Here is a 26793-nt window from a genome sequence, read left to right on the forward strand (position 1 = left end):
TGTAAAGTAGCAATACAAATTCCTTGAACATCATGATCAAGCATATGATAAGAAATTTGTGAATGGAAATCTTTCTATCTACCAATAAAATCAATCACTTTTTCTTTAAATCCTTTCTTATAATGAATCAAATCAGTCAAAGTGATCTTAGGACCAATGTTACTTTGAAAGTGTTGAATAAAATTGTAGCGTCATAAATTGTCACGGATCCAATTTACACCTCATGTTTATGATCCCACTTCAACGTGTCCTATCCTCATCCCCTCTCTAGGCTCGTTCAGACTCAATTATCCAACTTTGATGATATGTACACCCTTTGGTGGGTCCCATTGTCAGATGCTCATCCCCTTGGCTACTTGTTTTGGTACTCCTTGTAAAAGGATCAGGGTGTGGAATGCCTTGGTTTGGACCAAGGCACCCCAAAATGACTTGGTCCCTCTCAAAGGGGCCCCAATTTTAAATGGCGTGGGTGCTATATCTCCCCGCCAACATTTGATCCTCGGGGATACACATGACCATTGAAGGTTGGCCTAATTGGTAAATTACCTAGGGAACCCTATATAAAGACATCCTATCAATTCATTTTAGATCGAGAAGTAATAGAAGACTCCATCCCTAGCATTTGTGCATTCATGAAGCATTCATTATCAAGCATCTTTAGAGATTCAAGGTTGTATATTCATCATTAAAGCATTGTGGAGAAAAATTACATCAATGTTAATGTAAGCATGTGTGTGTGATTAGGGTTTCGTATGTTCATGTGTTTGTCATGCCATTACATTCAACATTTGTGATTATATTCAAAGGTAAATGTATCATCATCATCTGAGGTATATTTCCCTGATATTTATTTTAGTATTTGCATTATTTCATTCATGGTTAATTCCAAAACTAAAATTTGACCTAAGGCAAACCCCTATTCTCAACATCTTTCCCTTTCTTTTTGTGTGCAAAAAACAGGTGTAGAGTTATACTTGGGAAATCTGGCAAAGTCAACAGTGATGAACATGTCAGCTTTTGACAACAAAAAATTCGGAGGACCGAGGCGGATCTGTGCTACCTGGTCCTGAAAAATCAGGTTGAACTTTGAAGGACAGATTTGAAACATCTCATTTTGGGTGCCTGGAAGAAGTTGAGTCCACTTTTTGGCCAAAAAGTGGAAGTGTTTTCCCCATTTTTTAGAATTCATCTTGTTTGACCTAAACAAATCAAGCACTTAAAGAATAAATCTTGAAAAAAGTCACTAGTAGAAAATGTAGTGCTCAAAGTCTACTTTCCAAATATGTAATTTATTTTAAGACCTAGATCTTAAAAATTAAGTTTGAATAGGCATTACTAAAACCTATAGTTTAAAAGTCACCTTTTCAGGACTATGTCATGACCATGTACAGAGCATAATTTGACCTAAATGAAATTATTTTTCTGAATCCTTTTGGGAAATATTTGCAACTCACTCACCTTTGATGAGGATATTTTTTTGTAATTTTTTCTGATTTTTTTTGTTAATTTTTTATTGGGAATAATTGTTGTTTTGAAAAACCCTTGTGTACGACAAGCATAATTTGACCTAAACTTAACATTTTTGGGTTTTTTTTTAAATTGTATAGAATTGTCTCTAGTTTGATGCCATATAATTTTTTTTTAAAAACTTAAAGACAAAATAGTTATTAAAAAACTAAAAAACCTTGTTATTTAAAGTTTATGGACCTCTTTTATTAGAAATTATTTTAAAAATAAAATAGTTGATCCAAATTTTTAAAAAATTACATATTTGGAATCTAGACACTCTCTACTGTAATGGGTTTTCATTGTTTAATTTTTTTTTTGAAAATTTGGTGTTCAAATATATTTTTTGAAGTCATTATTTTGTATGGAGATTGATTTGGCCTTCAAGTTGCAAGTTAAACTAGGTCTAAGCCAAAGGGTCGACACTCCAAGCCATTTTCCAAACCAAAACCCGAAGGAGAAACCAGGCCAAAATTCATATTTTTTTTACAAACGGGATCCCATTTTATTTTTTAAAATAAGAAAAAATACATTTAGCAAACGGGATCACATTTGTTTTTTTTTCTGTTTTTTTTTTAGTATAATTTTTTTAAAATTTATTAAAAATAACCTATAGATACATGAAATATAACATTTAAGTATAAGTCACATTTTCTTTTGTCTTTTTCCTTTCTTATACTCTAAGTTATATTTCATGTATATATTGGTAGAATGTTTGAGAGTGGGTTCAGATCTCTAGGAGTTATAATGCAAATTCTAAATTTTAGAAGATCTTATCAATGTAGACACCTAAAAATATCTCACTAATAACATACTAATTATTTATTTTATTAATTAAATCATTATTTAATTAAACTAATTAAATTCTTCTAAATTTCACCCTAATCTTTACTCTTCACATTATTAATTATTCAATTTGCATCCCTTCATCATTCGTCATTCAGCCCTTTCTCAAATATTAATTAATTGGGATTTAATTCCTTAATTAAATAATATTTATTATTTAATTAATTTCATTTCTAATAATTGAATAATCTCATTTAACTTATTCAATTAATTCATTCATTCTCCAAATCCCCAAATTCTGATTTCAATTAATTTCAACTTTCCAAATTCACATTTCACCATATTCCAATTTCAACAAATTTCAAGTTAATGTGCATTTCAATTTCATCATTCGAAAATCAAAATTCAAGTAAAAATAAAAATGAAATTGAATTTCAATTCAAAAATCCTATAGCACATGTTGAAAATCCTGACTAATTGATCAAATTAATTAACTAACCAGTTAACTCTCCAATCTTCACTTTTAACTCCCAATCACCTTTTTCTAACAAATCAATCAATTTAGTCATCTCTCTAGTCAATTCAGTTAACTAGATAATCTATCTAGTTATCAATCCAATCAATTGAGTTATCTCTCCAATCTATTCACTAAACGGATAAATCAAATCGGTTTAACTGTCAATCAACACTTGAGTTCCATTTCTCACCCAATCTGTCCCAAAAATCTATAAAAGCAACATCATTTCTCAATTTCTCAAAATCACGATCTTTGAAATTATTGTGTCTAACCTATGCAAAAATCCTAGTGCAATATCTGAGAGCCACACACAACACAATATTGGAGAAGGACAATGAAAGACACGATGCAAAATAGGGAGTTTTCATTAGTTTGATTTTTCAATTTGCATCTATTTCATTGATTTATGTTTAGGATTGCTTGATTAGTTAAGGAATTCATGATTTTCCTTTTACTCTGGTGAGCTCGATGTGAAGCAACAACATCTGACATTTTTTGTGTTTTTTTGTGATTTTATAGATTCTGGAAAAATTTGTATGGATCAACACGATTCATCTCGCATTCATCCTAACAGGTTCTCGCAATCATACAAATAGGATTTCACATGTGCTAAATAAAGTTACATATGCGCTAAAATATCTTTCATATGCGCTAAAAAATTGCTCATATGTGCTAAAATAACTGTTATATGCGCCAAAAAATGGATCAGATGCGCTAAATTGTGGTTAACATTTCTGGGTGTGAACCTAGGGAAAAAATATCAAACATACACACAAAACATTGCATTAGAGTTAGAAACCACAAAACAAGTTAGTGAACAAAAAACTCTCAAAATTGTTCCATGCTCCTCTATCCCTAAAGATCTTCAAGAATCAAGATGGCCCTCATTTGGAAGAGCACTTTATCTCTTAGATGACAACCTAGAGAATGAGATTTTAATGATGATTCTAGGATCAAAATGGATGCAACTGAGATCCTAGTGAATGGTGAGATGATGGAGATCCTAGTGAATGGTGAGATGATGGATAAAAACTAAGGATGCAAGATGCAAAACTAGAAATGATCAAGATGATGAAGATAAGATGAAGCTATGTTGATTCCAAATTGAAGATTATGATGGGCTAATTAAGCTAGATGAATATGAAAAAGCATGTAATTGGTATGATCTAAAACATAATGCAATTAAGCTAAATGTTATTATGCTAATGATAGAAGGCTTGGATGCTTGAAGGTGACCAATGAGCTCCTTGGATAACCTACAAAAGACTATAATTTTTATGCACAAGATTGGGATCCTTGGATTGAAGAAATGAGTTCTAATTATAGGAAAAATAGAGAAATGGATGGTTGAGATTGAGTAATCTCAACAAGGGCTAGGATTGAAAGTTATCAATCCATGGGAGAGATTCAATCCAATCCCAAGTTGAAAAATGTCACCTTGAGATGGCTTGAGAGGATGCTAAGAAAGCATTAGATGCTAAGCAAGCAATTAGGGATAACCTCAAGAAGTGACATCATTTGATAATGTCATTAACCAGGGAGGCATGCTATTACCCAAGAGGTAAAATCTTGTGCAACATGAGAAAATGGTTAAAGGGACAACCATCATGGCTAAGGGGTGTGTACTTGTAAGAGGCATTAAATGCCTTTTGAAGAATTTAAAGGCTAGCTTGCCTAAAGTGGAAAACCACTAGTGGTTTATGTAAGAGCCTTACATGTTTGGAAGACTCAACAAGTTAATTTGTTGAGCGAGATAAAGTCTTAAATGCATTTTGAAGACTTTCTTCCAAATTTGGAGAAGTGACTTCCCCAAATTTAGGGAAAGGACATGATTAGGAGATTAGACATGATTAGGATGGGATTAGGAGGTTTATAGAAGGATGATTATGGAGGCAAGTAGGAGATGTAGGAGAATGCAAGTGGGTGAGGGAAAATAGGTATTTTAGCAAATTAAAATGGCTTTAATTTAGCCAAAAGGGATGCAACTTGCATTTGTAGGATTTTGCTAGTGGGGAGACTATTCACAAATAAATAATGATTTATTTATTTGCAAAAGGGATTTTTAATTAAATGTGAATTTAATCAAAAGGGGGAAAAGGGATTTTGATCAAATAAATAAGATTTATTTAATCAAATGGCTAAGGGTACTTAATCAAACATTAGTTTAATTAATAGGCTAGGCTAGAAAAAGGATATTTAATCACATCTTTAATTTGATTAAAAGGTCAATTAGAAGAATAGGTATATTAATTAAATCTTAATTTAATTAATTGGAAGAATTAGGGATAATTAAATGAATAAAAATCACTTAATTCAGTGTGCAACTTTTAGGTGTCTACACTTATATGCGGATTAGCTCCAGCAAGAGGAAGAATGCCTTGATGTTGAGGAATGGTTATGAGATCTCCAATTGGATGATTATGCCTCACTGTTGAGGATTGGTATTGCTTTTGGGTTATCTAGTTTTGATCGCATATATTTGCCTTAATCCATTGTTGTATTGATTTGGTAGAGGCTGTTGATTTTCATATGGGTGTATGCTTCCAGATATGTTTCAGTTTGTATCAGTGATGTTGTGACTGTATTTATGTATTTGATGAGCCTTCATGATGTTGTCATGATGTTTCTTTGGTTATGTTTTACCCTAAGGTATTGGTCTATGATTAGGGGGGTGGGATTTTGCATGTGTGGATCGGGGTCGTGAGCAATAGACTGCTAGGATCTAGACCAACCAAAGAACCACATGAAGAGTTTTCCTTTGTAATTATAAGTGATAACCTTAATAATTGATTAGTGGGTTTGGGTAATTAAGAATTCATTTAATCAAGATTATGGATTTGGTTTATGGTGCCTCACCTCATAGCCCTTGAGTGGAGACTTAGGATGGGCTTGGGAAGACCATGGAAATGGCAAGCCAAACTCCCTTGACTGCTCGTAGGTTGAGATGGCTCCACATGTCTATCAGAGGAAAGGGTGGAGATCCCGATGTTATATTTGTTTCCCTTCTTTGTGAGGATATAATGTGATGAAACTTTTCCCTACATGTGTCCATGATCCTTATGCCTTTGTTGATTATGCATCTAGGAGTTTATTGATTTATGATTAGCCTTGTGATGTGATTTGATTCATTGTTTATGGTTGTTATCTAGTGGATGTCTTATTGAGTCCCTTGGTTGTTAGGTGTTATCCTAGGTCTTGAGTGTGATTTGGAACCCCATGTCATCTCCTAGCATAGGGGTGGTTCCTATTTGGTTCCACATGGTCAAGTGGTTTGATGCCTTGTTCCATCGAGATGTTCTTCATTGGATGGTAGCATGTGTGGACATGGATTGTATGATTCTTCATTATGCAAATAGTTGTGTATTTGATTTATATGTATTTGAGATAGAATTTTATATCATGATGACATTGTAAATGTAAAGGAAACTATGTACCTGTATCATGTATTCATATGTAATAGGACATGATGATGTAGAGACTATGATCTTGTAATGGAATAAGATGGTGTATTTATTGTATGGTTCATGGTGTTAGAATGCTCATTATGTTAAGATTGAGATCTTATGTTGGACTAGTAAATTGAATGATTAAATTATGTGCATTCTTGTTGTATCATATGGTTCTTGAATTGGTCTGGTAGTATGAGATCCTAATTGGAAAGAATATTAGTACTTGATGTTATAATCTTGCATATGTTTGCGGATAGTAGTCTTGATGAAATGTGTAACGGTTATTCTTAAGGAAGTAGTCTAGTTCCATTGTAGGAGAAGGATATATATATTCATGATGTGATAGATTAATAATGGAAAGATATGGAAATTAGGAACATTTGATTTGGTATTTTAAAATGAACTTAGAAGGTTAATGGGGTTATGAAGATAGGCATTTGTTAACTCATAATCTCATGATAGAAAGAAAGTAATTGAGTAGAACTAAAATGAAATGGATGTTAATGATTTCATGATATGGATGTGTTATGTGTTGATGATAGTAAGTAATGATGTTAAGATACCCTAGGGAATAAATAAATGAATGAATAGATGAATGAAAGATTAGATATAAGCATTGAGATGATAATGGTTATGATGTTATTTCCACTTGCGATATATATTGCTATGACTATGGTTATTGTTGGCAATTTTTTGTGCCAACCTTAACAGGGAACAAAAGGGTCTCGCGGGATAAGGTCACATGGGATAAGAGAAAAAATAGAAAATGAAGGAATTTATTATCCCATGCATTCCCGTGGGATAAGAAAATAAAGGTAAAAAATGCTTATCCCGTGGAGTTAAAAAGGCAACTTTCAGACCACGCGAGATAAGAAACATCAAAGCCAAAGAGGTTTTTCCCTTATCCCATGGAGTTGAAAAGGCAACAAGGAGGTCTCGCAGGATAAGAAAATAACAAAGGCAGGTGGACTTTTCCCTTATCCCACAGAGTAGAACAAGGGCACAAATGATGTCATGGGATAAGAAACATAAAGGCAAATGTGTGTTTTCCCTTATCTCGCAAGGTGAAAAGGTAAACAAGAAAGGGCCGCGGGATAAAGAGGATAGAGGAAAATAAGCCAAAGGGCTTATCCCATGTAGCGATGACATTCATACTGCTAGTATATCAAAGAGAAACAAGGGAAGCCTCGTGGGATAAGATCCAATTAAGAAGATGGTCAGCCTCTCTTATCCCGCGAGGTAAAACAAAGGCACTAAAGACCCCTTGGGATAAGAAAATAAGGGTAAATCAAAGAGACCCTTATCCCATGGAATAGAACAAAGACAAGGGAGTTGTCGTGGGATAATCAAGAAAAGAAAAGGCATGCATGGCTTGTCCCGCAAAGTTACAAAGGTAACTACGACAGCCCGTGGGATAAGAAAAGCAAGTAGAAACAAAGAACGCTTATCCCGCGAGGATAGAAGGGGATAAGAAGGATATCATGGAATAAGAGATAGTGAAGGCTGATCAAGGAAAGCCTTATCTAGCGGAGTGGAACAAAGGCTCAACAAGGCCCATGAGATAAGAAAGCGAGGCCAAAACAACAAAAGCATATCCCGTGATGTAAATAGGAAGTGCAAAGGGACCCACGAGATAGGAAAACAAAGAAAATCCAAAGAGGATGGTTGTTCTCTCTTATCTCACATGGTATGGAGGGTCATTTAATATTCAAACATAGCCAAGGAGAGGTGGACTCGGGGTACCACATCAGCCAATTGCAGTCGTCAGATCTTCATTAAGGCTTGATTTGACGACCATGTTTTAATCTTCTATTGGGCCTGTCAGATGCTTATGTGGAGAGATATCGCATGTCCATATTTGTGTGAATCTCTTAGATCCATGGTGGACATTTGATTTTTTCTATTCCATCGAGTTTTGAATTATCTGTGGAGGGTGGTTGTTGATCCGATGGTCGAGGATGTTCTTTGCTTAGTCGGTACCTAATTTTGGACCCGGTCTCACTCCAACTGCTAGATTTCTCCGCCATAACTCCAAACATGATGCCTATAGCCAATTCCAGATGCCACCCATGCCTCTTCAATGCAGTTCAAAGACTTTTTGGCTCTGTAGGTACACAAAGACGTATTCAGATGCAGGGTTTTCCCTAATTTACGGATATTTTTGTTTTTTAAGAGGTAGAGGACACTCTCATAGTTGTTTCACCACGCCATCAAATCTGTCGATCTGATCTCTCTCTCTCCTCTAATATTTTTGTAACCTAACCTGGGTGGGGTTACGGTTTCCATTAGTGGTTTAATTTTGAGTTATTCCTGATCTATAAAGGAAAATTTGTAATATTTTGGTGAGATCTTCTCTTCTTTTTCTTCTGTAGAAAGCTTATGTCTCTCTGCACTTATAAAAAATTGCTTTGCCTTCCCATTAATGAAATTTACTTGTTTTGCTTGATTTCAATTCTTATAATGTGTGTATTTCTCTTACCTCATAGTCTGAATACATTCTTGTTTGTTTTCATTCATTGTAGGTATTTGTGTTGATCCCCTCTATGAATGTTGACTGTGAACTAAGCCCAGTTCCTCTTCTCATTTCATAGATTTCAACCTTCACTTGCACTTAGGTAGCTAATTAGGGTAGAAATTTGTGCATGTCTTGGGTGGTTTCATTTGTGTTTTATGGATTTATAGGCAGGAAGATCATAGTTTTAGTCTGGGTGCAAACCCCCCTTTCCCCTCTTTCAGTATCCCTTTCTTCTTTCTTCCTTTTCCTTGTCAGATCAATAGATTAGACTTTCATGTGTTGGGTTGGTTCAACACTTTGCATCAGATTGAAAGGAAGTCGGCCTTCTCCGGAGATTCAACCTCACATTTAGCAAGGTCCCACACTTGAGAGGTTGATTCAATGTTTCACAAGGTTGATGATCAAAGTTTCTTGGGTCATCAAGGGTGCAAACTTTTGTGGCAATAGCTATGTTTAAGTTGTTTATGCAATTATGATATGTTATGATTCATACATATGAGTAATGGTAGATTAATGTGATGCATTAGTAGATGTTTTAAAAAAAAATTATCTTCATTTGTTGGTTAGTTTAGCTATTTTCTCTAGGTTATTTTGGCGGGCATTACAGTTGAAGATTCTCAAATTCATTATCAATCTTCTCCAATTGGTCAATAGTAACCCTAGTTAGTGATTCATCCACATCATGAGAAGTATGAGGGGAATGGGGATAAGTTGTGTCAATTGTTGGATTAGAGGATGCACCAACATTCACATGAAATAATTTATCCAACAGAGGCTCCATATCCTTAGTATTTAAACCTTGGAAATCCCAAAGTCTATAACTTCTTCTCACTAGTATATTGTATGTAGGACTAAGGGTAACAAAACTCATGCACAAAGGAGGAAAATTGAATGCAAAGATTGAAAACTATGATTAAGAAATGCAATCCTTTGGAAAAATGATTAATGAACCAATAAATTAAACAGCGTGGATTATAATATTGAATACTAGATGCACCTAAATGTGAACATAACATGTCATAATAATCAGATCTGAAAACACAACTAAACAATATGCAACCCACAAGTTAATATTAGAATAATAAATTAGGGTTTTTATGAAATTAACCGCTAAATTTATGTAATTAAACTGAAAATATGATTTATGAGTGCAAATTTTATTAATGTTAAAGTGCATACAAATCAGATCTGAGACAAAAAATTAGAGACAAGCATGAAACAAGTCGGGTTCACCAAAACACGTTGTTGGTGAACTAACTACCCAAATGAGTGTAACCAAAAGTGCATAAGCTATATGTTTAAGAAATTATTGCAAATATGAATAAATCAAGTGCATATAAATCAAATCTTAAAAATAAAAAATCAGAAGTAATTCAAGCATGAGAGTCGAGCTCACTAAAATGTATCAATTGGTGAGAAAAAATAGGGTTTTACCAATTAAGATAATAAAACCACTAATCGTGCCTATGAGACTAATACATTGAAAGAGGTGAATTCAATGGATCTAGCCACAATCCAATATAGGAAAAGGGTTGAAATTTGGATGTAAATTGTGAAATTAGGGTAGACCAATGGATAATTTCAAGATGAAATAGTAAAAATGGACTGCTACGAGTATCCAAGAGAGCCACATATAGGGACCTGGGTGGAAGAAGAGAATCAAAACCTATTCCTGAAAGTTTGCGCTAATATTCCAAGATTGAGTAGCAGAGATTCACCTTGGTCCTCTTATTTTTTCTCTAACAAAATCTGAACTTGTTCATCACTTTTGTCAACTTTGTCAAAATCTCTAAGTATAGCTCCCGAGTCAATTCCCTAGATACACAAAAAGAGAGGAAAAACGTTGTGGATAGGGGTTTGCCTTATGTCAAACCTCGGTTTAGGATTTAACCTTGAAATTGAAATGATAATTGTCGTGGAAATCGCAACAAAATACTTTCCTTTTGAGGGAAAGGCTTAATCTAAAATGAAATGCTTGTAATTGAAATGTATACCTTGATGAAGCTTGCTTGAATCCTCATGCAAGGGTTTTAGGATGTCTTGTAGAATATTTGCATAGAAGATTGATCATGGATTCCATCTTGAATGCTTGAACTTGACTTTATTTCTTCTCCAATGCTTGACAAATATCTGATTACTTGCTTGCTTGAATTGAATTCACAAGAGTGCAATTATGATTATTAGACAACTTAGGTTTTGTTCCCTTTGAAATGAAAGGATTAGACCTCCTTTTATACTTAACTCCTCGAAAATTATTTGAATTTTTAGAGTAGGCTGACATGGGATCTGATTTCTCACTCACTTGATGTGACTATTGTGAGGACCAAATTCGGGTCCTAATTGAGAGGACGAGGGCGATGGGAACCCTAGTTCTGAGAATCAAGACTTAGATTTGGGGAGAAGGCAAGGAGGATGGTGAAATTGCAAGTTTGTGAGGTGTTGTGAACAGAATAAAAATAGTCATCAGGCATCAAAAGGTGAAGTCTAGGTGAGGATGAAATTGTATGTAGATACAATTTACGACACTGCATTTAGTTCCCACTTTAGCAAGAGTATGAGACTAAACATACGGTAAAGTACAAAGTTGCATTGAAAAACTTTTACCAAGATATCAAAGAGACAAAACACACTAATCCCCTAAGGACTTTAGAATCTTACTACTCTAATATCAAGATAAAAGGGATAACACATGAAAGGGAAAGAGAGAGAGCATGAATTCACTGGCCTAGTAATATTTGCTTACTATGAGTCATGAATGAAGAAAATTACAAAATTACAAAGCAAAAGACTCTGCTTGCAAAGTAACTTGAGTAACAAAACATGTCATGGTGTGTGCATAAAGTCTAACATTGAGCGAAGTGTATGCCCCCATGTTAAAGCAATTGCATGCACCTTATCGTGAGCAATTGCTTTAAGGTAGCATGCATCCAAAGAGAAGCATGTTACCACAATGAGATGGCTCCAAGAAACAACAATTCAAAGGATAATGGTTTGGAAACATACATGAAAAATCACATAAGGGATACACCAACTCTGGGGTCAGTATGCTCTTATGATAAATAATGTATATCAAGGATATTTGTTTTGCATTGACCTTATTCCCCAAAGGTGGTGGAACTACAAACACAATGGAAGAAGAGCACAAGTGATAACAAACAAATGTCTTTTTGAGTCAACATGGGAGAGACCAAAAAGAATATCTCAATGATTTACATTGTCCTCAAGTAGACAACACAAGGCACATTTACAAACAATAGCACATGTATGATATAACATAGATGCAACATATTGAAGAATTAAGATACAAATAGAGGAATGTCACAACGGATTCAACCTCTTTATTACCTTGCACTAATAGAGTAACAAGGGTCATCCGAAGAGGACCTAATATAACACAAAAGCATGTCAAGCAACATATTATAGGGGAGGCACATTATGAACAAGCAAACACACAAAAGAGAATCTACGACACAAATGAAGCTAATCAAGAAAATCATCCACCTCCCAATCTTGCTTAACATTAACTAACCCATCAAGAACTTGAAAATTCAACTGAGAAGGAAGGTTAATTGACCATTTATAGCCTCAATGTGTGGGGCTATATTACCTTTCTAGAGGATAGACTAGACATCCTGGTCATTCTTCAAAGTCTCACAATTTTTGGGCTCCACCTTGCTAAGGTCTCCTCTCATGGCGAATGGTCTAGAAGCAACAAACAAGTATAGATAAGTTAGAATTATAGATATTTTGAAACCAAATATGAGAAGCCATATGACTAAGGAGGGTGTAATTACTATTGTAATCAAAGGGAGGGGTAAATGCATCCTTCCTTAGTATATCATAATTAGAGGGCTTATTATATGTGTGAGCCATTATTATAAGGAAGATTTATGTTCTTGAATTTGACATTAGAGGTGATGAAATATTTTATTTCACAGATAATCGAGGCACTCACATGCTCTAAAAGAGAATTCAGATTAGTTCCAACTTTATTGGTTGGGATAAAGGAACCTAAGTTTGCTCACAAGTCAGCTAACATGTTACCTTCATGGAAGACATGCTTAAGTATACTTTTCTCAAAGCTCATCATATTATGACAAGATTCCTTGACTGGATCTTGAAGAGACTAGTTGGGAATGGAACTACCTTGTAACGCCATGATTACATTTTTGGAGTCTCATTCAATGAGCACATTTGTTAATCCTTTTTGTTTAGCCAATTGGATACCATGGTAAGAGGCAACCACCTTAGAAAAGTTGGGGGATTGAAAACACAAGTTGACTGCATAAGTAAAGATCATCGAGCCCTTATAATCCCTTAGGATACGACCCCCATTTGCCCAACCCAGGTTCCCTTTCATAGTACCATCAAAGTTAAGTTTGAACCATTTTAGGTCAAAGGAGGACCAAACCTTTATAATAGTTGAATAGTTATATTCTTTGAGGAAATTTTTAATGTGGTTCATGATCAATCTATGCTTAGGATGAAACCATTAAAAGAAAATTAATTAATTATTTCATTTTGTATTTTTTCACAACTCGCCTTCTAAGGTTGTCAATATGTTTGTAAGCTAAAGTCATGATGATTGTGCATGTTTGGATTAAATTAAATTATTTTAGAATCATGTTTATGGAGGTTTATAGGTGAATCTATATTATATTATCTTGATGGTTGAATATTTTATGTTTTCCTTGGGCTCACCTCAACATTGGTGTTGAATGAGCATGGTAGATTATATTAGTTTGTAGGTTTCTACTAGTTCTTTTCATTATGTTAGAAGTTGGTGATGCACTTTATCTAAATTATGGAAAATTGTGCTTTAGGAGCCTCTTAAACAACCAAGTTGGTGTGCACAATCCCTTGAACATTTTCCTTTAATATTTCTTAATAGCACATAAATAAAAGAACTTTGAGAATTTTGATGCCACTTCAAGGGTTAGGGAGTCAAAGTGACCTCTAGTTAAGGGTCATGATATTGGTAGCTTGGATGTTCTCCTTATTGTAACCTAATGAAAATGGGATGATATTTCAAAGAGATGATTAGAGATATTTCTAAGGGTTTTAGGAACCTTGTCTCTTCTTCATGCCTCATTTTCTATGTCAACCATGGTGTTTTTAATTCTTCCACTATCATTATGTATTATTCATTGGTGGCATGTCAAGTGTGTCATCACATGTTACGACACCCAAAAAATGTTGTTGTATTATGTGGTTTTCTAAACACCACTTTTGTAACATTAAAAAAATTATTTGGTCATCTTTTGCTCATTAATGTCCTAGTTTAAAAGATGGGTCATTACACTTTGATGTTCATCCATGTTTGTAAGTCGATCTAATCAAGGGGCTTGACCTAAGAGAACACAATCCTTATGATCCATATAAATCCCCTAAGGTGTTTTTAAACATTGATAATCGTTAAACATTAGTAGACATTAGAGATATGGATGACATTGGTTCTAGCAATCCATGATTAGCTAGATCAATCGTGCATGTTATAGGAGGATCCAACACATCATATTATTTCTAAGGCACTTGTGCTTGAACCCCAAGGGTGTGATTTTGAACCATAAAGAATTCCTTGATTCTTTAGAACTCAAGACATTCTTCAAACCATGAGCATTGGTTTATGTACCATTAGTAAGTGAAATCTACGCAACATCAACATTTAATTTTCAACATAATTCCAAAAATGAAATGCTTATCCTTTTAATTTAATTTATGAACATTTTGAAGACATGGTGTTTCCATAATCCATATTATTGCATTGAGTAGTTCTAGATCAAACTTTGTGTGATTTTTATATCATTGTTTTTGCTTTGTTTATCTTAATGATAATTGATGTAACATGATATGAAATATTTGTTATTATATTAAAAGGAATATCAAGGATTCATATCCTTACAAGAGCTCAAAGATGAAGGTAGGATTCATCCCTTGCAAGGAATCAACACATAAAGCCTAATTAAAAAATTAGACTAACAACAAACAAAACAAAAAGACAACACTATATGAAACGAACTAGAAAAATCAACAATGAAATAACAACTACCAATTAGAAAAACATGCCAATCCTCAAGACTTGACACATCATCTCATTATTAACCCAATCTAATGCATGAGTACATGCAAACACACAATTTAACTTAAAAAACACCCAGTTATATAAACATTTCTTATACAATTATCATTCCTAATTACTAATTATTAAAATGTAAGGGATTATATTCCCTCACGACACTATAGACACCTATTTCTCCCTTTCACAGCTAGTCTAAGCCATATTTAGAATTAGTTAAAAGGAAGATAAACACCCATATACCCAAATCTTTAGAAAAGTGGGACCTATTAAAGTAAAATTGGAAATGATTTTTTCAGTTCCGGTAAATCTCTTTCATCAGTTTAGAGAGGGGCGGCGTTTCGGCGTATTTTGGTGTTGTGCATGCCCAGATTTTTGTTTAAATTCGATCACAACTCACAACAATGAGTTTTTCCATTACTCCCGCTCCTGCTGCCAAGTCGTTCCTGTGATTTCTCAATATTTTCTGCTCTGTAATTCTCTACAAATATCCTGTTTCCAGAATGTAAAACCTCAAATTTGGAACAATTTCAGATATTGCCCGGCCGCCGACGAAAAGCGCTGTAAAGAGGATCTCTCAATTAATATTTGTGGAATAGAGTCTGATAGGGTTCAAAAAGGGGGAAAAACATCTAGGGCTTCTTTTCGGCATCGAATCTGAAAGAGTTGTGATGAGGAAGCGGATGGTAGGGGAAGGCGACAATCTTCCCAACGAGCTCCGCTGCCGGCGATCGGATGGGAGGGGATGGAGATGCCCTGCTCGTTCCATGCCCACCGGCACTTTCTGTGAGAAGCATTATCAGCAGCGCTTGCGCTACCAAGGTCCAAAGCAACGCCAGGCAACCCTAAATGGCGGAAAGAAGCGGCAATTGAAAAGGCCAAGGGTTGAAGAAACTGCCTCCCCTCGCAGGAACAAAAGGAGCCCCCCGGTGAGAATCGTTGATGAGCAGGAGACGCAACCTGAATCTGTAACAGGGAAGAGGAAAATTAGCGAGGAAAAGGATTGCAGCTTAAGGAAGCAGGAGACGCCGCAGAGGACACAACCTGAATCTGCAACATGCAAGAGGAAAATTAGCGAGGAAAAAGATTGCAGCTTAAGGAAGCAGGAGACGCAGAGGAGACAACCTAAATCCCTAACAGGGAAGAGGAAAATCAGCGATGAAAAAGATTGCAGCAGAAGGAAGCAGGAGTCGCAGAGGACACAAGCTGAATCTATAACAGGGAAGAGGAAATTTAGCGAGGGCAAAGATTGCAGCTCAAGGAAGCAGGAGACACAGAGGACACAACCTGAATCCGTAACAGGGAAGAGGAAAATTAGCGAGGAAAAAGATTGCAGCTCAAGAAGCACGACGACAGAGAAAGAAACGAATTTGAGTCCTGCTTGTGATGTGGAGGATGTGGCTTCTCTTTCCACAAGGCAAACAATGGAGAAATTCCCGGGCCAGGAAATCGGTAGGTATTTGCGAAAGTATTTGGCAAGCGGAGTAATGGAGATTGCCCTAGATTATGACAGTGACTATGACTTCCGCAAGGTGGCCGGTTTGGAGCTTTCTCAGTAATTAACATACATTCTGTCGTATAGCAAATGCTAATTTTGATGTAAATCTTTCTACAGTACGACTGTTCTTTCTCTTGTGTATCTTCTTCGGAAGTTTCTTCTCTTAAGTTATTTACTCTCTTTGATTTTTATCATGTACCTTTGTAAGTGTACCATGAAAAAAAGTTTTGACTCATTATATACTTTTGTAATTATAGTATTATATATTGTTCTATGATGTGTGAGATTTAGATGTGATATATAATTATTAGTTTTTTAAATCAGTTTTTGGAAGTTTTTTTCACACAATGAGGTGGGAACGATATATGGACATAATTATGGACATTCTTATCTTGGAGTAATAAGTTTGATGGGAGACGACTTAATGACTTTACAAATAATATGACATGTGGAGTATTTCTTAATTTAATGTTTTTTCATTTTTATTTGTCTTTGAATGATGTGTTCATAATGTATTCATTAACATAATGCACAATGCCATGTTCATGTTGGATGATATGATAAGTATATATAATTGTATGAAAGTCATTTTAATCATAAAATATTAGTATTATTTTTGCAAGTGAAATATATTTTGAAAGCGCATATAAGTTCATGCAAATCAAATCATAATAAAGCTTTGTCAATTAAAGTTTTTCTAAGTGTTTATAATATAAACATATCATCATCAATGCATTTATATTATTGTAGTAATGGAAAAATTGACATGTGTGTCAATTCCCATTGCATTGTATCCATTTGAGAGTATTTTAGTAAAATTGCATGTTGACAAATGACTCAATATCGTGCAAAGTTAGGCTGATTCCTTTAGTCTTCACCTATCAACATATACACACATTTCCATACATCTACCGACACTTATCTATCTTTACACACTTTTCCATAAATACCACATTTATTATACACACCATCATCAAACATTCATTCCTTAGGATGTAGCTATTCTGGCTCCAAAACGGTAGTGTCATACCAATGACATGCATGTTTCAAAATGGGACATACATGCATATCCATGCCCACTTGCATGTGGTCCCCCACACGGGTTGCGACGAGGTGGACATGCTGTGATGGCGTACGTGGGGCTATGATGGCGTGGACATGTTGTGATGTCCACAACATGTCATGTCACTTGAAATGAAAGTGCACATAACACGCATTCGTAATCTACCGGTAGTTGCCCAAACTACTAGCAGTCCATGTTGATTGCAGAACCAGAGCGGGAATGCTATTAGGTGGGAAAGGCCTGCGTCTATTTTGGCTTGAAAAACACAGTACATTGGATGGAATGTGCATAACATGAAGGGTAGTCAGACATTTTACACCATTGATTGCAAAAGCTACGACTGCGATTTTCAAAGCAGTCAATAACTCGATGTACTAATATGGCCGGACAGGCTGCGTCCCATAACACAAAGCCATGTCATGTGAAAACTTGGAGCTCAAGATAGCAGTCAATAACTTGCATATCTTGGAATCGAAGAAATTGTTAGCAAGCCTTAACAAACCAGAAGCGCATGTAGCTGAGAGCCTGAAGCAAGTTAGGTACCCATCTGTGAGAGAGATTTACATCCTTCATCTGTTCAAAAATTGGGGGTTTTTTGAGATCCATTCAGAGCCGAATAGCTACGTACGGCTAATGGGGAAAGGGATTGAAGGTCAGAAGGGGACGTGGGCAAGGGAAGAAAGAGAATTTGTCAATCCATAGTCAGGTATGTATACAAGAAAGCCTGAAATTTTTCCTTTCTTCCTCACGCATTAGGGTTTACGTGCTATTATTTCTCTGTATGTAAGTGGGTTTCAAAAGAAGTTAGTTATTTTTTGTATTTTGTTAAATCTTGGTGACATGAAAATAAAATCCGCAGTCTTAAAAGAACTCACTGTCGAATGCCTAACTGGGTTCAATCTATGTTTTTGTGTGTTATTGAGTTTATCACAACCTCAAATTAGCCGCGACCGTAACTTTCCCGCAGATAAACTGGCTCCAAATCCGCAACAGTCAAAGCGCATGTAACAAATTTGCATGGGTATTCTAGGGTTTTAAGATTTGCATACTTCTTTGTTTTTTAGACAATGTTCAGCGCATGCTTACATTTGATGAGCAGGCCATTCCCCTTGCAATAATCCAGACTTTCTTCTTTGGTCGAAAGTTACAGATCCTCGAGGACGAAGGTTAGTCGCGTCCTTGAGGATCTATAACTTTCACCTAACCTTTGTGTGTGCCACGACTAAACTGGGTTCGGATCTATAACTTTCTCGCAACTAAACTTGCTTGAAAACTGCAACACGAGTTTTAACTTGCAGTTTTCGAGCCAGTTTAGTCGAGTCCATAAAAAACACGCCTTTTCTAACCTTGTATTGTAGCCAGAATAGTTGCATTCGTAGCAGAGCCCAACACGAAGGAGCCGAAAGTTAGTGCTAACTTTCGACCAACCTTCGTGTTGGGCTCCACCACAGACGAACGTAGCTATTCTAACTCCAAAACTATTGTACGGTGTCAATAACATGCAAGCTAGCGAACATTATACACCATTGATTTTGCAAACAACGACTACGATTTTTTAAGTTGTCAATAACATGATGTACGCATTGACGGTTTTGTAGCCAAGACGCGGCTAAATTGGCTGCAAAATGAGATTAGCAAACTCGTGTTATTGACAAATTCAAAAAATCGCAACCTTTCTTTACACGATCAACGGTGTATAACTGTCGTGTTACTGACATCCGTAGCAATAACTAATAGAAATAAAAATTAAGGTTATTAGATAATATTCTAAAACAAATACTGGAAAAGAAATTGGTATTTTATTAATACTGGATTTTTTTTTTTTGATAATAACATATTATATACTAACCAATATTAATATAGGTATTAATAATATAACAAATTTCATTAATATAATCTAGCATAGTCAAAACGCTTAATCCTAAATAATAATAAGTGTCATTAGTATTTTCTAATACTAATTGTAACGAACTAATGAATGTTTATCTTAATAGAAAACGAATATAACATACTAATATTTTCTTTATCTAATAATCATTCATTTTTAGATTATTAAAATTTTTATTGTCTGTGGATGATTATTATTTATATTGTTAATATAAAAGTCATTGATATCTCATTAATACTAATATGTTGTGTGTGTTATTGACTTTCCTAATTAGAATTTTCTAATTACGAAAAAGATCACCATAAAATTATTCAGAATAGTATTTTCTTTAAAGTTCTTTGTTTCATAATTTTTCAAAAGGCTTTAAGCATTTCTTCTTTAAAACATTGACTTTTGGGATAAATAATCCATTATCACAAATCCCAAAAATTATGGTATTTTGTAACATCTAAATAAATGCTTTGAGCACAAAAAACTTTTAATGCTAGTTGAGGCTATCGTTATGTTGTTGAAATATTGTTCAAATTGATATCGTTGTCTTGCTTCACTATGCTTGTAATTTCATTAGTGGAATAGAAAGTAAATTATACCATGAAGCTTTGTATGGATGATACTTGTCTATCTAGATTGTAGCTTTTCATGCAACATAACATTTCGAATCCAAAAATCACATGCTATTATTTAGCCCAATAGTCATTTTTTTTTCAATCCTATTTAAATCTATTTATTAATTTGTACTTTATCTAGTAGAAAGGCATTGTTGCCTATTAACATATAAGTAGATAGTTACGTTCTTATCAATAACTCTATATTTTGCATATAGCTTAGTGTCTAGGGTTTGGTTTAGATCTCAAGGAGCTTCCTTTTATAATTTGAAGAGAAGTTTTACTTTGCATACTATTCCAACTTGGACACAGCTATTCTAGCTCCAAAACGACAATACGATGTGCATAACACGCAAGTTAGTCACACGTTTTACACGGTAGATTTTTTAAACAACGACTGCAATTGACTAACATGTCAATAACATGGTGTATGATTTGGCCATTTTGGAGCCAGAATAGCTGCGACCGAATGAGTTGTTCCAAAAGAGACAAGTTAAAAAGCTGACAGCGTGTTGTGAGTTTTTGAACTATGATTCAGAGTTCTCACTTTTGATTGAATGCATCTGGTACTAATATTTTCTTTAAGATAAAATTTCAAGCATAGTTTTAACAATTCTTGCACTTGTGCTTGGCATGATCCATAGTACTTTTCAACAACTTTTATCATTAAAAAAAGTTATAAATTAGCACTGCATCTCAAGCATTTTGTGAGACAAAATTGTTTACAACATACTATATAGAGGCTATCAATGGCTATTTTTGAGAGCACATAAAAGGATAGATGATGATAGCATTTTGTGTGGTGAATTGCAAAGCTGATGTAAACCAAGTCAGCAAATTCCAAACATTACATAAATAGACAACTAGATTCATTTTCATTGTTGTTACATGTCTCTATCCACACATTAGAACCACCACTGGAAAGCTATAAATGTTTCCCAACAAAATGCAATGTACCTTGCATAATTTAGGCATTATCTAGGAAGCCATCATTGTAGACCTATGGAAGCCCCTTGCCAAAAAGGGAAACATTTTTTAATAGTTTGATTCCAAGGTAAATGAAGTTACTCATAATCATTCAAGGATCCCTAAAAGTTTCATCATCTAGGATTTTTTGTCTTTCATGTTTTAATCTGAGTTCATGAATTCTTAGTCATCAAAATCTAACAATATTCCACTACTATAATCACACTCTATATGACTATATAATAAAATGGGTTTGAAACACTTACAACAATTGTAAGAATTCAGAGATCTATATTATGTACTTCATCATGAATACTAGCAACCAAGATGATTACCTTTATATCCCTTGAACATTGCAAGATGTTGAATGAGTTTCACATATGATAGACATAAATCATCTGCACTGAAAGATCAATAACTCACATTTTAGTGAATGACCAGTTGATGCAGAAAATAGGATAAATTAGATTGGATAGAGTAGATGGATTATCTGAGTATAATTATCTTTTAATTAGAAACCAAAGTTGATATCCCTTATTCTACAAAGCCTTTCAAACATGTAAGTATAATTGACCTGACAGAATCAAAATAATAAAAAAGGGCCCAAATCACAAAGAAAAGAGACATAGATGTACAATTTTCACCATTACAAATTAAAACATCCTAATTCGCCGATATTGGCTGATATGTACTTCACTAGGATGGCAAAACACTGAAAATGGTGACAGATGTTGGGATTGGAAGTGCAAGACAGTGGTGAAGGTATCCATCATTTGTCTTTTGTGGATATTAAGTGGATCCCAATTTGGGGTGAAGATGATTCCACAAAAGAGCTTTGTGCAGTGATTCCACTTGCTAGATTGAATGCATTCTTCAAAGGGGAATCGTTGCTTGAAGGTGTTGAAACCATGTTTGTCTGAAAGAGGCACTCTAAAGACCATAGTATTGTGCACAAGAAACATACAACAAAGATGTACAACCAATTAGTAGACGAATTCATTGCTATGCTTTGTCTGTGTAATGACATCATGACTTTTTTTGATAATATGACAATTTTTTAATAGGCATTGGTGTGCATATGGTCCCAAAGACAATAGGAATAAGTCGCGACCTTAGAAGTAGGGTCATCCATATAAAAAACAAAAGAGTTTGTACATGCCACTTCATTGTTAAGGTGTTATATGGTAGGCCAAATGTGGCCATCTTGAAATACAAGCAACCGTTGCATGTAGACAACAATGGTGAATTTTGTCATGGTGTGCATGATACTAGCAATGAGCTGCGCTGTCAATTTGCACCAAACCTATCTAATGAATGCAAAGCATATGTAGAGAGCTTGCTGGTGATGGATGTCAATGTTGACGCTATAATGGACAAACATCTTGATGATGTCGTTTTCTGTAGTATGTTGAGGAAGATAAATTCATTCCTAACATGCAAGTATGTTATGAATGCGACAGCAAGGGTCCGCTCCATTCGATCATGAAAGCATCGCATGATGCCACTAGCATCTTGAAATGGAAAAAACAAGATGAGGCTAATTTCTTTTTTTTCCAGCAACCACAAGGCCCCGACACACCTTTCATTATGGGAATACAAACGTCTTGGATGCTAGACATGATGGTTCGACACTCACATGACTCATTCATCTCGATGGATTCCACATTTGCAACAAATAAATATGGGGCAAGTCTCCTCAAATTCCTTTTAATGAGTCTTCGTCATATTTTTAAGTTGCCCATTATATTTGTAGATGCTAATGATTTTCATGGTTGTTTCTTAAAATGGTACCAATTGTATTCGTTGCTCATTTTTTATGAGCAAAAATTAGGGGTGCCCATTGCATGAGCCATTACATCGATGAACAAGATTGAGGACAATGAGGTGTGGTTGGTGGTGTTCTAGAGACGAGCAAAGGAAAGGAGGCCTGATTGGAGGATCAACGAATTTATCACAGATGATGCAAGTGCAGAGATACAAGCGATACAATACGTGCATGTTTCAATTGTTTGTTTTCATCAAATCAAATAGTAAGATATGTTTCTCTACCTTTTATTCTATATGATCAGGCACAATTAATCATTGAGTTTGAAACATGACCGTTTTTTAATGTCATGTCATACTTTGTATTTGGCATGTGCATCGAGCATGGTTGAAGAATGTCTACAAGTATGCAACAAAGGAAAGAGCAATGGACATTTTTCACCATCTAGGGCAAATAATGATGGCAATGCATGAAAGTGAAGGGTACACTATTCAACAACTGCACACTTTCTTTGTTGAATTTAGTGATCATCAACATTTTCTGGAGTACTTCTGCAACACATGGTGTCGAGATGGCCGTATTGGTGAGTTTTGTGTTACCTTGGATTTGCCTTCGATGACTTGTTCACTCTTTCATTGTGACACTTGTTGCATTCATTTGTTAGTTGACATCCTACATTTTTGTTTTATTTGGGGTAGCTATGTGGGCGAAAAACTTCAGGAATTTCCCTCATGCTAAACATGACACAACTAATGTCACCGAATCATACCATGAAAAAACTGCACCTAAGAGACAATAAAAAGATGTGCACAAGGAGGATGGACAATCTATATCATAAGATTGCCTATAAAGTGGAACCATACTACAAGCAAAAGCAAATGTTGCAAATTTTGGATTCATCAAAAACTATAGGTTGTCACATTTGCAAACTAGTATGGAGAGGGCAAAGGAAATTCTTGATGTCGACTGTGTTCCAGATGACATGAGTCCTGGTTTGTACTGGGTGAAAATTCAGTCCTCTTGCAATTGGTATGTGGTTACGAAATATGGTGATCACTTGTACATATGTGACTGTCTATGAAGTTTGCAAGGAAACATGCGCAAGCATGCTTTGAAGGTTGTTGCAATGATCAACAACTCATTCAATGATTCATGTCTCCCGGGTAAGCGGATGTTAAATGCAAATCAATTTGTTTGGTTCGTCAATGTTGATGTATGTCAATTCAAAAGATTTGCACTTCACTATAAGATTTTGTTTCATGCAGAACCTATTCCTATGCCAACTCCAATATCTACTAATGTGAATCAACACCCAATACCTCAACTGGTTGTCGATAGCATTTCCAGTGTAGAAACACATATAGAGGATGCTAACATCATGACGTGGAATGAAGCGAGCATATAGTTGAAGATGTTATCGCAAACAATGCCACAATCATGCAAATAAATAATGGCATTTGAGGGTTGTGTGGAGAGGTTCATGGTTGATCTTGACAATTCTTGTTCCATGGCATTCGATTTCAGTCCCCATATCGATCTAGCTAGTATAAGCACCATTCACATGCAGCCTTGGTTCAGTGCAAGTAGGAATTGTCATCGAATTCAGAGGCAACATAGGAAGACTACGAGTACTGAGATATTTCATTATGTTATGTAGCCTAACACCTTTGAGTTCCCCTCAGAGACTTCTAGGAGGCGAAAGGGAATGAGGTAATTGGACCAAGCATCGAAACCGCATGTCCTTTCCATAGGATCTATTGCATCTAATATAGGTTGGTACACAAGTGTCATATTTAAGTGGCATCTAAACATGTCAATGGTGCACATGCTTATTTAGTCATTATGTTTTGTAGTTGGTGAAAGTGGTCCATAGATAGGCCTGACAATGTTCACTACACCGTCAACATCTAGGCAGAGGAGTCCTCGTTGGCGATTGGCTTTTGATTTTCCTATATGCGAACAAGGATCACATAATGTCCCTTAGTAACACAACATTGGTATTATTGGTTCAGATTTGGATATCTATTTTTTATGTATTTCATATATGAGGAAGACTACATGACGTTTTCATATTTGTGTTAACAGCTAAGATGTGCTATATAGGTCGCTTGGTTCATTTTTTGCAACAAATTACACATTGCATTATACTGCTTTGACTGTGAAACTTTTTTGTTTGTCATTGCCTAGGAGGTGGTAATCCCTTTTTAATCTGTATCGTATTTGAAACCATGTGTCAATCATTACCTTTGTACTACATTTTTTTTAGCTCCATGTTTATCCTTTTATCTTTTAACATGTTGAGTAATATGGACTAGATTTGTCTGTTGTAATATTGTTCTAATGCTCTAGCCGGTACATAGTGCTATGGGATTCACGTACACTTCTAGCAACAGGAGGAGGTTGTAATTTTGATTCTTTATTTTCAGTATTCTACCTTTATGTCTTACATTTATTGAATGCTATAGTTAAATAGTAAGACTCTTATTGTATGAATATGTGTTACAATTATTGAATGGTTTAGTTAAATAACTAACACTCTTATTGTATGAATATTTCTTACATTTATTGAATGCTATTGTTAAATAACTAATACTCTTGTTGTATGAATGTGAAGGTTGCTACAGACTTTGGCAGAGCACAATGAAGAGTCTGCACTATTGCAACACCTCCACCCTGACATGATACAAACACTTTTGCAAAGGAAGTTTCATCAATTTACCATTGGGTGGCATCTACATGTCCACGAACATGTTAGCAACGATACATTGTATACTATCCACATTTATGAGGCCTTCTTTTTTCTTCAGCTTGGGAGAGGGAACCACATATATAGGGTACTATGGCCTATATATTTGGCCTTAGTGTACTGGTATGTTTCTCTCCATGGGTCCACATTATGTGCACTGCTAGAGACCCATGGAGGGGACGGGCCCGAGTGCCATATAACAATGATGGCATCCACGTTGTCACTCAACTTTTTCCTACCAATCTTGTGGTTATGGACTATATTTGCCTCTTCACGAGATATAACAGTCTTTTCCCACCACGAGGGTTGGTAGGGTTCTGAGAATATTTCCATCATAGATGAGGTCTTCTCCATAAAATTGTATTATCTTTGGTTGTACGGCTTTGGTTTTTATAAAACAATTGAAATTTATGTTTACAGAGTTGATCTTGGTATATTTGCCTAGACAAAATTTATAATTTTGGTATTTTCCTACTGTTTATATTTATTTATGCTTGGAGATAGGGAGGTTGGTCCATATTTATTTTATTTTTTCTTACATGTGCATCCTACATTAAAAATAAAATGTCAAACTTCAATGTATCATGCATTATTAATATTCGTTTAAAAATCACTCCATGTCCATTAAAAAGAATATTAATAGAGAAATAACACTATTCTATATTATAAGTCCCTATATTACATACATCAAACCAACACGATATGCTATATTGAATACATCACACTAACATGATACATTAAATTACATAAATCACACTAACACGATATGGTATATTATATCTTTCATTTACAACATTATGTTATAATGAATAATAAAAATTTCAGAGGTGTGCGATGGTAAACAAACTTGATGTGAAATTGGTAACCTTGAAATAATATTTTATGTATGTCATCTAGTGCCATTACTAATGCATAATAAATGATAAAAATGATGATGCCAAACTCTTAAAAATTTGAATGCCTTATGACTTGCAAAGTACATTCAATAGAACCATAACAAACTGAAACACATTAAAAAGTGCACATCTTACAACAATCCTCATACAAAATTTAAGCCTTTCCTTTAAGGAGACCTATTGGTTCCCAAATCAATACAGGTTTCCTCACATTAGTCCATAAACATGTTGCAACATTCTCAAAACAGAAATTAATTCATTTACTTGAAATGAAACCCATTCAATGAATAATAATGTGATATCTCAACACTACAAGCATCTATCACATATTCTATGCCTTGCATGTAACATTTAATTGAAATCACCATACATTTCCTCACACTTTCCCATATATATATTACAACACTCTTAGGATAGAATTTAATTCATTTAGTTGAAACGAAACCCATCATGAAGAACACGAGTTTTCACATGTTGGCTCCGAAACGACACAATACGGATCTAAAACCTTCGTGTT

General features: G+C 34.9%; 1 long non-coding RNA gene across 1 annotated transcript; it reads left to right on the forward strand.

Annotated features, from left to right (window-relative positions):
* Window positions 1-17589: 17589 nt before the first annotated feature.
* Window positions 17590-25797, forward strand: LOC131071544 (uncharacterized). The gene is made up of 2 exons (XR_009112534.2): window positions 17590-18116; window positions 25249-25797. It is a non-coding gene; the product is annotated as an uncharacterized LOC131071544 (long non-coding RNA).
* The last annotated feature ends 996 nt before the right edge of the window (window positions 25798-26793 follow it).

This window comes from Cryptomeria japonica, chromosome 11 (genome assembly GCF_030272615.1).
Source record: "Cryptomeria japonica chromosome 11, Sugi_1.0, whole genome shotgun sequence".
NCBI classification, from domain to species: Eukaryota; Viridiplantae; Streptophyta; class Pinopsida; order Cupressales; family Cupressaceae; genus Cryptomeria; species Cryptomeria japonica.